The sequence below is a fragment of the Sycon ciliatum genome, chromosome 1, assembly GCF_964019385.1.
Source record: "Sycon ciliatum chromosome 1, ocSycCili1.1, whole genome shotgun sequence".
Classification (NCBI taxonomy): Eukaryota; Metazoa; Porifera; class Calcarea; order Leucosolenida; family Sycettidae; genus Sycon; species Sycon ciliatum.
In genome coordinates this window covers 63,135,519-63,149,322 of record NC_088643.1, presented here as the reverse complement: position 1 = coordinate 63,149,322, position 13,804 = coordinate 63,135,519, and the positions used below count along the sequence as shown (strand labels likewise).

The following is a 13,804-nucleotide window of genomic DNA, read 5'->3' as shown; positions in this document are numbered from 1 at the left end:
TGATATTGCAATCAGTGTAAGGTAGACACGCTGAATCGGGCGACGTAAGCGTGACGGACGACCATCATTGGTTGAGCACTTGACAGTAGCACCGCGCACACTGCCATCACTGCTCAGCAGGAGCTCCTCAACTAGGCCGAGTCTCCACAAACCTCGCTGCACGCCTTGCTCGTGGATGACAACGATGTCACCAACCCGGATGTCACTGCCACGACGAGCGTTCCCGGTGCGATGCGAGTTCCTCAGCTCCAGCAGGTACTCCGATGTCCAGCGCGACCAGAAGTGGTCAATCAGAGACTTGACATAGACGAGGCGGTTCAATAGTGAGTCGCGATGTACTGTAGCCACCTCTGTATCGTCCGGGTCCGCCATGGGCGTGGACAGTATGCGCCGACTGTACATCAGATGTGACGGCGTAAGCGGCTCATCCAGATCTTCGGTTGACACAAACGATAATGGGCGACTGTTCAAGACCGCCTCTATCTCGATGAGCATGGTCAGAAGCTATTCGTAAGTGACCGCTTGACGGACTTGACCAGCCGCTCCTAAAAGCCACCCCACCAGGGGGCCTTCTCGAGGTTGAATGAACATTTCACAGACCTGCTGTCAAGCTGAGAGGACACCTCATCGAGTTCGAACAGTGCACACAAGGTATTTGCCGTGGACTTTAATGTCTTGGCGTTGTCCGACTTCATCTCCTTCGGGATGCCGAATCTGGCTGTGAATCGATAGAAACAGCGCAGAAACGTCTCAGCGGAGAGAACTGGCACGAGATCCAGATGAATCGCTCGGGTAACGCCACAGGTGAGCAGCGCGATGTACACCTTCTTCACAGCACCCTGCTCTTTGATGTACAGCGGTCCCGCAAAATCGACGCCAGTGTAGGTGAATGGCGCGTCGATTGTCGTCCGGAATTCTGGCAGTGGCGGAGCTGCTGGAGGCACATACGCCACGCTCTCGACACGCTTGCAGACACGGCACGCTAGCAACAGGCTCCGAATGTACTGGCGACCACGGACGACCCAGTAGGCAGACCTCAGCTCCGTGAGTATCTCTTTCACGCCATTGTGAGCGACTCGGCGGTGGCAGCGAATGACGATCAGGTCAGTGTACCGATGTGTGGTGTGCAGGATAGTGGGATGCTTCTGCTCGAACGTGAGTGCCGCTTTCTGCAGCCGACCTTTGCAGCGCAAGATGCCAGAGTCGTCGCAAAAGATTCCGAACTCTTTCTGCCAACTTGAGAACTTGGGGTCCCTGACGACCGACCACTGCACATCCTTCAACCAGAACGACTTCGAGTACGCCATTGCCGAGTGAACTTCGGGGTCAGGCTTCTGTTGCAAGCGACTGACAAACTTCAGCACTAGAACCGTGACTCGTAGTAGCTTGTCGACGTCGCTGAAGCGGCTGATGTCGACAATCTGTCCGATATCGACCTCCGGTGCCTTTGACCCGGTGAGCAGGGCAGCTGTCGGCTGGCCCTTCTTCAGTTCGGACATCGCTTCTAACTGCTCGTGTAGGAGGAGGACTAGCTCCGTCGGGGTTGCACTTCGCAGTGGCGAGCCACGACGGTCCAGAGTACCAGATGGTCTGCTCCAGCTGGTTCGGCTTCACTCCCTGTGACGGCAGATCTGCAGGGTTGGAGTCAGTCGGGCAGTACTGCCAAGCTGATGACGGGACAAGACGTCCGATAGATTGCGCACGGTTCTCCACGAACTGCTTCCACTCGTGCTGCTCTCCAATAATCCAACTTAGCGCGACTTGCGAATCCGTCCAACAGCAGACTTCCTCGATGTTACCTACGCCAGTCAATGCCGATAGCACCGACGACACGAGTCGGGCCAGGACTAGCGCCGCCATGAGCTCCAAGCGTGGGATGGACTGTTTAGCGACGGGTGTAACTCGGCTGCGTGCTGCAACTAGTTGGACTTGTGTGTCTCCTTTCCCGTGGCTGACCAGGTACACTACTGCTGCGAACACCTTGACGGATGCATCGCAGAATCCATGAAGCGACACTGTTGCTTGGGAACTGGCGCCATGGAAATACCACCGGGGAAGGCTGACTGGCTCCATAGTGGCGAAACCAGTGACGAGCGTACGCCAAGTTGCCAGCTGCTCTCCCACTAACGGCTGGTCCCATTCCAGTTTGGCTTTGCACAGTTCCTGGATAAACATCTTGAGTGCCACCGTCACTGGCGTGATGAAGCCGAGTGGGTCGAATATCCGGGATGATGCTGACAGCGCTTGGCGCTTAGTGATGGTGTCAACAGCCACTTCGGCGAATACAGCACGGACCTCCAAGACCAGCGTGTCTGCCTTGCGATTCCATGGGAGGCCCAGGACCTTCTCATGCTGCTGGAGAAGGCTGGCGTCGGTGTTCAGCGTGCTCTTGGCGTACGACTGCACATCTTCTGTTACTGTGGTACGGTCTGTTGCGCTGGAGCCCGCATCGCTTTCGTCGCCGTGTGCTCGAGCCATCAATTGCTCTGAGTTGGAAGCAAACTTCCGCAGGTTGAAGCCTGCCTCAGCAAGACGCACCTTCGATTTCATGTAGAAGGTGTACGCTGCTTCCTCATCGGCATCACCACCGGCTACATCGTCCACGTACAGCGACTTGATGAGCTGTTCGACGTGTTGCGAATCGTCGGCAGCATACTGATCCATGTGGTGGTGTATGGTGGCATTCAGGAGGAATGAGCTGGATGACACACCGAATACCACTCTTGTGAAGCGGTATGTCAAGGTGCTGGGATGATCGCTGTTGACATCATTAACCCGTAAAAATCGCAGGATGTCTCTGTCTTCCTTGGCGATGCCGACCATCAGGAATGCCTTTTCAATGTCCGCCGTCACCGCGATCTTGTTCACCCGGAAACCCATCTGAATATCTGGAATGTGCTCCATGACAGGAGGTCCGGTGTGGAGGCACTCATTGAGGGATGGCGCGGTGCCCGCCTTGGCCGAGGCGTCATACACCACGCGGACTTTCGTGGTGCTCTTGTCCTCTCGGATCACGGGATGGTGCGACAGATAATGTGTGTCGCCCGGCACATCGCTCTCGATTGATGGCACAAGCTCGACAATCCCAAGCTCCAACTGCTGCTTCATCACTGCGTCATACTCCTTTCGTACTTGCGGTAGCCGCCGTAGCTTCTTCAGGGTAGACTGTAGTCGGCGTTCACACTGCTGATGGTTGTCCGGTAGCATCCGGTGCATCTCCCTCCATGGAAGATCAGGGGCGTAGCAGCCGCTCCGGCCTTCGCCCGACCACGACCACCATAGTAAAGCAATGCCAAAAGTGCCCAGAATGCAGGATTTTGCACCCTAATTTCAAAAAAATTCCGGGGGAGATCCCCCCCCCCGACCCCCCTGGCCGCACCACCGCCAACGGCGGTGCTACGCGCCTGAAGATTGACCACGTACCGGCGTTCATCATGCTGGATGGTGTGCAGAAACGTCTCCATCACCTCGGGCTTGTTGGTCGTTATTCCGAGGGACTCCAAGGTCCAGAACTTCTGGACGGCATGGAGAAGCTGCTTATCCACGTCGATCTCCGAAGGGACAATGTTGCAGCTAGCATGTGAGACTGGGTGGGCCATGGTGTGGCTGGACAGGGGAATGGCTGATGGCCCTGACAGGACCCAACCGAGCCGTGTGCCTATCGCTGTCGGCCCATCCTCATTCCGCCGCACATCACCGGTGGCAAACTTCCAATAAAAGTCTGCACCGATGAGGACGTCAATCTGGATGGTGCCTGCGCTGTCATTCGCCAGGGGTAAACCCTCGAGCGCCGCGTGCTGGGGGCGGCTATATGCGGATGCTGGTTGTGGACGGGTGGGCACATAGTGTTGGACACAACACAGTCCAAGTCGATCTCCCCGCCATCGGTGCATTGCACGCGGAGACGGACGATCTGCACACAGCTGGCAGCACTGCCCTCGCGCGAACCAAACGGGTTCAGGCAGATCCACTCATCCTGAAGGGTTGGAAGACCCAGCTGCTTGGTCACATCGTATGCCACGAAGGATCTCTGGCTGCCGCCGTCCATAACAACTTTGACCATGGCGGTGCGGGTCGGGTCTGCTGGGTAGCAGACTGTAGCGTTAGCCATCTGGAGGAGCACAGCTCCACCATTGCCGACCGTGCCCACAGCTGAGGATGTGCCTGCTTCGTTCGAGGGGTCATTGGCTGGCGACGCACGTCGCTGACCGGACTTGGTGGCCGTGCCAAACGAATTGCCCTTGCCAGCAAGCACTAGCGTGCCATCGCAGATGCTGACGTGATGTCGCCGGCTGCACTTGGCGCACTTTAACGTTGACTGGCAGCTGCGGGCCATGTGGTGCTGCTTGAGGCACATGAAGCAGCGCCCGTCCCGTTTCACTATTTCCTTCCGTCTCGCGAGTGAAGTAATGACGGAGCACTGTGCGTCAGCGTGATCCTGTGAGTAGTACGCACAAGGGTTGGTGGACAACACTGCTAACGCAGACGCCGTAGCTGGTCCAAACCTGGAAGGCTTGGCGGATGGCGGTGACCGGGAACCCAGTGCTGTGTTGGCGACGCTGTGCAGCGTCTCATCCACCTCCGTGCGGAAGTCTGCTTCGCGCAGCACCCACTGCAGTAGGTGGGGCACGGACTCTTCGGCACCTGTGTCACATCGCCATCTGTTGTAGTTGGTCAGCAACTCCGGGCCCAATTTCTGCCGCAATTGGGTGCAGAATGTCCCTGCGGCCAATTCGCCATGTCGCCCAACATCCTGCAGGTTTATGATTGTGACTTGCAGCAAGTCAGCCAATCGCTCGAACTCTGCGGCAGTGCCCCGATCCCGGATGGGCGTAAACTGCAAGAGTGCGGTCATGTGGACGGCCGTCTTACGACGGAGGCCACCGTACTTGTGCTCCAGGCGACTTATTGCGGCTGAGTACGCAGACGCTGAGTAGCCAAATGCCTCAATGCTCTTCAGCGGCGGGCCCGTGAGGCACTGGCGGAGTTGGAGGAGCTTCAACTCGGCTGATATCGGCTGCTGATCTACGCACACCATGAATGCCGTACGCCAAGTGTCGAACGCCTTCTTGTGGCCACTGAAAGTTGGGATGGTGATCTTGTTCAGATGGAGATAGACATCAGATGGTGCCGCGCTGTGTGGACTTTGACCTGAGTAACTGTCAGGTGAGAGAGTCAGTGCAGGTGGCGACAAATGCGGCGTAACGGCTAAACGCGTTAGCTGCGATGACAGCGTCGGGTTTTGACTGTATGGTCGGAAGCCGCTCCGAGTCTGGTGTGGCGTCGACAATGCGTACAGCGGTTGCTGTGGCGCTGCGTGCGGCGGCTGCTGCACTGCTGTGTGCAGCGGCGCTGCGGCGGCGGCTGCTGCGGCGGCTGCTGCGGCGGCTGCTGCGGCGGCTGCTGCGGCGGCTGCTGCGGCGGCTGCTGCGGCGGCTGCTGCGGCGGCTGCTGCGGCGGCTGCTGCGGCGGCTGCTGCGGCGGCTGCTGCGGCGGCTGCTGCGGCGGCTGCTGCGGCGGCTGCTGCGGCACTGCTTGCGGCGGCTGCTGTGGCGGCTGCAGCGGCGCTTAGTGTGGCGGCTGCTCTACGGAACTTGAAAACACTGTGGACAGCTGCTGCTGTGTGGCCTGCGTCGACGATTGTCGTGGCACCGAGTACGACGGCTGCTGCAGAGAACTACTGGAAAACGCTGTGTACAGAGGCTGCACCTGCGTTGACGACTGCTGTGGCGCCGAGTAGGACGACTGCTGCACAGAACTACTTGAAAACGCTGTGTACAGAGGCTGCTGCACCTGCGTTGACGACTGCTGTGGCGCCGAGTAGGACGGCTGCTGCACAGAACTACTTGAAAACGCTGTGTACAGCGGCTGCTGCCTGACCTGCGTTGACGCCTGCTGTGGCGCCGAGTAGGACGGCTGCTGCACAGAACTACCGGTACTTGACAACGCTGTGTACAGCGGCTGCTGCGGCGGCTGCTGCGGCGGCTGCTGCGGCGGCTGCTGCGGCGGCTGCTGCGGCGGCTGCTGCGGCGGCTGCTGCGGCGGCTGCTGCGGCGGCTGCTGCGGCGGCTGCTGCGGCGGCTGCTGCGGCGGCTGCTGCGGCGGCTGCTGCGGCGGCTGCTGCGGCGGCTGCTGCGGCGGCTGCTGCGGCGGCTGCTGCGGCGGCTGCTGCGGCGGCTGCTGCTGTGGCGCCGAGCAGGACGGCTGCTGCACAGAACTACTTGAAAACGCTGTGTACAGCGGCTGCTGCCTGACCTGCGTTGACGACTGCTGTGGCGCCGAGTAGGACGGCTGCTGCACAGAACTACCGGTACTTGACAACGCTGTGTACAGCGGCTGCTGCCTGACCTGCGTTGACGACTGCCGTGGCGCCGAGTAGGCCGGCTGCGGCACAGACCTCGAGAGCTCTGTGTACAGCGGCTGTTGCGAAGCCAGAGAGCTCGAAGACGCCGTGTACGATGGCTGCGGCCTAAAGTTCGAAAACTCCGTGCACGGCGGCTGCTGCGAAGCCCGAGAGTTCAAAAACTCTGCGTACGATTGCTGCGTCTGGGAGTTCGAAAACTCCGTGCACGGCGGCTGAGCCGGCGATGTTGAACTCGTATTTGAAAGGCTCTCTGTAGCTGTGACCATCACTGGTATCAGCCCATGGCAACGTGGAGGCTTGACCTCGAAGTCATCAGTGAGCGCCGCATATGGGTCCCCGTTGACATGTATGTCGGGCGGACCTTGGTCAACGCCGTACTCATGATACTCATACGACGGGAGGGCCTGGCCCTGCGTAGGTCTGCTTGTACTGGACAGAGCAGCTGTAGGTGCACCCAAAGACACACTGTCACTCGCACTACATGTGGTGCTACTCTGCATGTATACGTGTGTGGATTCCTGTTGCAACTGATCCTGTGCGCATGCAGCACGCACTGTCCTCGCCGCAGACACAGACTCCAAAATAATACTCTCGTACTCGATCAGGGTTGCGTGAGTACCGCACACCCGTCGCCTCGCTGGTGCACGTACTATTGTAACGGCGCATGCTAGCCAAAACTGTATTGAAGGTAAGACGACAGAAATAACGGAGGCGAAGACTCTGCAACAACTGAGCTGGTGTCGTCACGGGTTTGAGAACCGTGAACGAACTGTCTCTACGCCCCGCACGCAGTGTACAACACTATCCCCCACCAAAAAAAGACATCCGCTCCTGTGGATGGAAGTGTATATATATTTAAAAAAACAGAAGAAGACAGACCGGAGAAGAAGACAGAAAGACAGGATAAATGAAATGTGGAGCAACATAAACAGGCGACAATAAAACAGAAAAGAAGTGGGGCCACAACTGTTGAATGCATGACGAGTAGGCCAGGAGGGTTAACACCAGTCGGGAGCCCCGCAAAACTGTGCATCAATCAAATGGAACCTGCAAGCAACAGATTTTGCAGAGGACCCCGGCTGGCGAGCTGCTCGACCTGTAGTTGTCCCTTTGGATCTTGATTATTTGAACAGCACCAACCTAGTACGCCACCCACCCAACAGTCAAGACAAACAAAAAGTACATAATGCATGAGGAAACAGGGTTAAGCCGACGGACCCAGCGACGCTGCCAAGAGCGGCGAGACCGACAGCACGCACCGACCGAGAAGAAGACTGGGGCAGCAGGACGCACACTGGCCGGCTGTCCGAAAACCGATGGCGCTACAGAAACTCCGAGAATCACAGGACACACACAGAAAGAGAGAAGGACTGACGCAAACATCTCAGCCATCACCAAAAATCAGAAAAGCACACGAAAGAAGGGAAGAGCAGCCAGGAAGAACACGTTGACTGAAACAGGAGCAATTAATCAGTGAGGACACCATTGAGGACACACAAACAAATCGGTTACCAATACGCAAAAGATAATGAAGAAAAACCACAGGGCGCTACCCTGAAAACCCACAGGTCTGCAGCCTGAAAAACCCCACAGGGATTGAACCTGAAAAAACCACAGGGATTGAACCTGAAAAAACCACAGGGACTGAACCTGAAAAACACGGAACTACATCCGCTTCGCAAAACCAAAAAACCGAGAAAAAAAACTGTCAGGGACCGACTGGGGCGCGCAAGGGCCAACCAGCAACACGCGGAAACCATAACACCCGCAAGGCAAACCGATACAACAAAACACAGGATCCCTGCAGACCACCAGGCAGACCGTGGCTCACCATGATCAGACGCCTACCCAAACGAACTAGAGAAACCCACATGCCGAAACACAATTATTACAAAACCATACGCTCACAAAAAAATTCAACCTGGATCCGAAACGAGAATCCTACATGAAGTTCACACCTCCCACCAAACCGGAAGCCACCAGCTTTCCGACTGGGTGCACAGTGCATGACCGAGCCTGACAACGCTCTGCACGGAACATGGAGAAACTACTACTACTAGTAGATCTACTAGTGAAACGGTAGAAACACGAAACAAAACAAAATGGATCGACTACAAACGAGGCAGCACCTCGAGAACGTTCAGGTGGACATCCAAACAAATCACGCGACACAGTCACAATATCGGAGCAGTCCGGCGGCAACTCGGTCTCCGTGACAAGCACAAGTGCACAATACAAGACGAGATCAAAGCTACCCATGCTGAATTCACGACGAGTGTGGCCAACAAGGCTCTTCAATAATACTTCACACAAGGGTCGTAGGAGACATCGTAGGCAACCTGGTTCCAACAATCACACGATTGAAAGACAAAGAGACAAAAGACAAACGACAAGAAAACCTGAACAAGAAGGCCCGAAAAGGACCAAGATGTCCAGAAAAGGATAAAGAAGATAACGTAGTACCAAATTATCGTACAACACAGCAAGATGCGGGGGAACCATGCGCGCGACCGCGCGGGTTCACAAAAGCTCCCGTAAAACAGATATGGATACGTAATGTCAAAGAAAGCGAAAGGGTCAGGAGTACACATCTGACACGGCTTCTAGATATGGATACGTGATGTCAAAGAAAGCGAAAGGGTCCAGAGAACAAATCTGACACGGCTTCTAGAAGACACACTACACTACTACGTCATGAGTACGCGACTGCACAGTCAGCGTAACTATAGAAAATATGGCGACTGGTCTGCAAGCAACGACCAGGTGCAGAGCAAAATCAAACAAACAGAAAATTCAAAATACGGTTGTGAAAGAAAGAAGAAAAGAATGAAGCTGAAGGGTTACACCTGTCAGAGGGTGTTAGCACCCGACGCTGGGTGACAGCAAACCCTGTCAGGTAGTGGTAAATAATCCTAACACTTCTGCAGCAGAACTTCAATCGCAGCGAAAATACATCTCAGGTAAGAAACTCTAGCAATAATTCGAGCGTCTCAATCTATCGTGATCCACTCACAACACACGCATGCAAACAACTCGAAACAGAGAATGTATCGGTCTGCGACAACGAGCAAGCAAAAACAAGTTCCAGATTCGAACGCGTAGCACACGAACAGAAGTTTGAAATTTTCATACACACAACCGTACAGTACAGGGTAATCGATCTACTAGTCAGAGCGACACAGGAACAACGAACACAACGGGGCGAACGGACAACGAGCAGCTAGACTACACTACACACTCGAGCACAAGAGAACAAGGTTCCACGGACCTCCTGCCGGGACCAGAGTCACCCAACGCAAAACAATTTGAAAAAATTCGAAATCGAATACAAGTTACGGCAACACATTACGCAGAGTAGACAATTACAAAGGCATTCTCACCTGAGTAGGCGCGCTCATGAGAGGCTTGGACGTTCGTGAGACTCAAGTAGCTGGGCCATGGCGAGAATACGAAGAGGAGACGAAAACACAGCTGATATGGAGACGAACTCAGGGTCGTGGATACGATTTGTTGGGCGCCAAATGTCGTCTCGGGTTTGAGAACCGTGAACGAACTGTCTCTACGCCCCTCGCCACGCCACACAACAAAGAGCCAGTACAAATTGTTAGAGAGCTTTTTCTTCTACTTCGCTTCAGTAGGCGATGGAGAACTCATGGTTATCAGACAACTAACACTGACAACGAACGACGGACGACTGACACTGAGACAAGACAAGACAACAGAATATATTAGATTGAAGGCGTACAACGGGGACAAGACGAGCAAGTGTGTACCAACGGGGACAGAAGACGGTGCAGCCGCATGTACGCAGGAGTCAAAAACAGCGCAGCAGCATGTACCACGACTCAGCAGCATGTACAACAAAGAGACACAAAAGCAGCCACATGTACGACAAAGAGCTACACGTGCAACCGCATGTACTACGAAGAGACACAAGCGCAGCCACATGTACAACAGGTAGATTTGGTGTCACGTGTTTGTTTCGTCTTGGTCGCTGTGGACACGCGTCATTGGTTGGTGGTGTTGTGCGCATGCGCGAAACTGTGTGAGCTAGTCTTTGGTCTGTCGTCTTGTCAAGATGTAGTCGTTTTCCGTGTTCTTGTTTATTCGTCAATAAAAGAGTGTAAAAAGGCAGTCCAGTGGTGGCGGTTGAGCTGATGCAGTGATGGAGAAGTAGTGTTAGACTTACAACTACAACACTGGGCAACTGACACACGGATCTATATACGGTACGAGATTGCCAGTTACAGCTCCGAGCGCTAGCTAGCGAATGAACGCAAGGGATCTGATGGTGCCAGCACTGCATAGTGCAATACTTAGTAATAAATAGTGATTTGTGTAGGGGAAAGTCCGTCTACTACCACGCTATTCCGTCGTCCCATGCTACGTCAGCGTCAACAATAATGGCTTTGCAACGCGTGTTTGCTATTTTCGGCCTGCCAAACCATATCGTCACTGTGAAATTATCGACCACAACTAAAAACTACGCGGTCTTCAGACCCCTGTTGTAGCGCGATTTCCTGGCCTTTTCATGGAGACAACTAGAAGACTGCATTTACTTATTGGTTTCAACCATACTCTCAAATCAACCAGAAAACAACAACAACAACGATCGCCAAATCGCTGTCATCAGCAAAACGTGCCCGCGTGCGTGCATTGGCTTACGTGTACTGCAGTGTGCGTGCATGCATATCGAAGTGTACGAGTAGAAAAGCAGAATGATCATGCATGATGCATCGATGAGTCATACCACAACGTAACCATGGATATAAATAATGGCGACGCGATGGCGACAGCAAAATTCCGCGTACAAAAGCGCAGGTGCAACAAGGAAAAATCAGAGTGCAGAACAAACAGAAATTCAAATCGAAAGGAGATAAATATTGTGGAGATGAAGCAAATCAGTTTGGTCTGTCAGAGGGTGCTTGCGCCCAGAGACAGGGTGACAGCAAACCCTGTCAGAGAGAGTCAGTGTACAGAATAGGAATACATAGAACGCAGCACGCAGTGGAGTTGTTGTGGAGAGCGAGAATGCAAGCAACAACGTAAGTATTATCTATGCAACTGATTATTCTCGGCGTATCCAACAAACACGCACAACAAACACTGTATCGTAACAACGCACTCGTAAATGATGTTATCACAACGACACTCATTCTATTTCAGCGCAGTGTCCTGTCCAATCACACTCAAAATCACACTCGTGAATCTCGCACACTCCCTCCTTGACAACATGACAACTGACACTCATAAATCTCGCACACTCCCTCCTTGACTACATGACAACTGACACTCATAAATCTCGCACAGTCACGGATAATGGGTCACAGTTCATAAGCGACGAATTTCAAACGTTCTTGCGGAAGAATGGAATTCATCACACGTGTACCGCTCCTGGCCATCCGGCCACCAATGGAATGGCAGAACGGTACGGATTTTTTTCAAGAGCAAAATGAAAGTCATGGATGATGAACCAGGGCAACTTCACTCAAAGTTGCAGAGGTTTTTGCTCTCGCATCGTACTACCCCACAGGCGAATGGAAAAACACCGGCCGAGATGTTGATGGGGCGACAACATCGCATCAAATATGATCGTTTGAAAATGGAAGGGCGTAAGGGCGTGGAGGTTTACGAGAACAATCTGGAGCACATGCCGGAATTTCAGTGCGGCCAAGCTGTCCTGGCTTTGAATTTTGGCAAAGGAGGAGATAAGTGGGCCCCAGCCGTGGTCACGGCTGTTCTCAGTCCGATGACGTATCAGATACAAGTCGGTGATGCAATGTGGAAACGCCATCGCAACCAGCTCCGTCCTCGGCAAATCCCTCAGCTCGATGCAGGGGTGTCTGAGCAGAGTGGAGCAAGTTTAACAGCTCAGGTTCCGACACAGCCGTCACTCAGCAACAACGACGCCAGTGTCACGGCAGCGGAGCTAGGCGCGCCGGTCTCAGCAACAACCGGTACTAGTGAGTCTGCGTCGGTTAGCACTTCACGTGCCAGCTACAGCAAAACATCGTCACCGCAAGCTGAACGACGGTCAACCCGCGCTACTGTTCGACCAGTTCGTTTCAAGGATTGACGTTCAGAACACACGGTTCATATAGACCTATTCTAGTCTGTGGAGTTTAAATGATATATTTTGGACTCTGCTGGATATTGTATATAATTATATATTTATGGTGTATATCATCAGCAGGCTGTGTATCATTGCTTCATCGATTTCCGTAAGGCCTTTGATGCGCTATTCAAGATTATGAAAGCGCATGGCATCGAAGCAAGAATTGTGGACCTGATTGAAGCGCTTTACGCTACTACTGAAGCTGGCATCGTTGTTGGATCCACTATCACCGATTGGTTCACCACGTCAGTGGGTGTCAGGCAAGGCTGTTTACTCTCGCCTTGTCTGTTCAACGTATTCCTGGAGTACATCATGTCTGACGCTCTGGAGGAGTTTGATGGGTCAGTATGTATCGGCGGCATGTGCGTGACCAACCTACGTTTTGCGGATGATATAGATCTAATCGCATCGTCTGTGGAAGAGCTGATGGACCTGACCGAGCGCGTGGATACGAGTGCAACAAGACAAGGCATGCAGATCAATGCTTCCAAGACCAAGTCAATGGCAGCGCCGGAGGGCGGTGGTGATCTGGGGTGCATTCAAGTAGGCAATGAGCGAATAGAAGAGGTATCCCAGTTTAAATACTTAGGTGCCGTAATCACGTCGGATGGCAAGTCCGATGTGGAAATAAGAAGACGCTTAGCACTAGGGAAGCAAAAGATCATTGAGCTTCAATTCATTTGGAAATCGCCATCACTTTCTTTGCCTACTAAATTTCGTTTTGTTAGGTCTATTGTGCTAGCAACTGTTTTATACGGATGCCAATCTTGGACATTATCTGCCTCATCAATGAGAAGAATTTCATCCTTCGAGATGAAATGCTTCCGCCCACTCTTAGGAGTAACATACCACGACCGGCGTACCAACCAATCTATCCTGGAAGAAATCAATGACATCATCGGAGCAAGGATGCGGCTAGCGAACGAAGTCAAGAAATTTAAGTTGATGTGGTTTGGCCATGTTACGAGACATGACGTTTTCTCCAAGCCCTTCCTGCAAGGATCAACTCCTGGATCTCGACCGAGAGGAAGGTCCGCGACATCATGGATTTCTAATAGGGGTGAAACGATTAGTTCGAATATTCGAGTATTCGTTCGAAAATTTCAAACGAGCGAGTATTCGAAATTTTGCACTCGATCGTTTTGTTTTTTTTTTGTTTTTTTTTTTTTAGTATTGGCATTCTATTTTTCAAAAACCTTTGTTGTACCGCTCGTCCACTGGTATGCATGTGTTATGCATGCCTTTGAGTCAGTATTTTATGACTTGGACGATGCGATCACCACGGCAAATAACGTCAGTTAACGTTCTGAGATATGACAGTACTG

The 13,804-nt window shown here is 53.3% G+C and overlaps 1 long non-coding RNA gene across 1 annotated transcript in view; it reads left to right on the top strand.

The window, feature by feature from the left end:
- LOC135804821 (uncharacterized) overlaps positions 1 to 13,397 on the top strand; it is a 187,022-nt gene extending 173,625 nt beyond the window's left edge. Inside the window, exon 2 of the long non-coding RNA XR_010551088.1 lies at positions 13,129 to 13,397. This is a non-coding gene — a long non-coding RNA (uncharacterized LOC135804821). The remainder of the gene's footprint in view (positions 1 to 13,128) is intronic.
- The last annotated feature ends 407 nt before the right edge of the window (positions 13,398 to 13,804 follow it).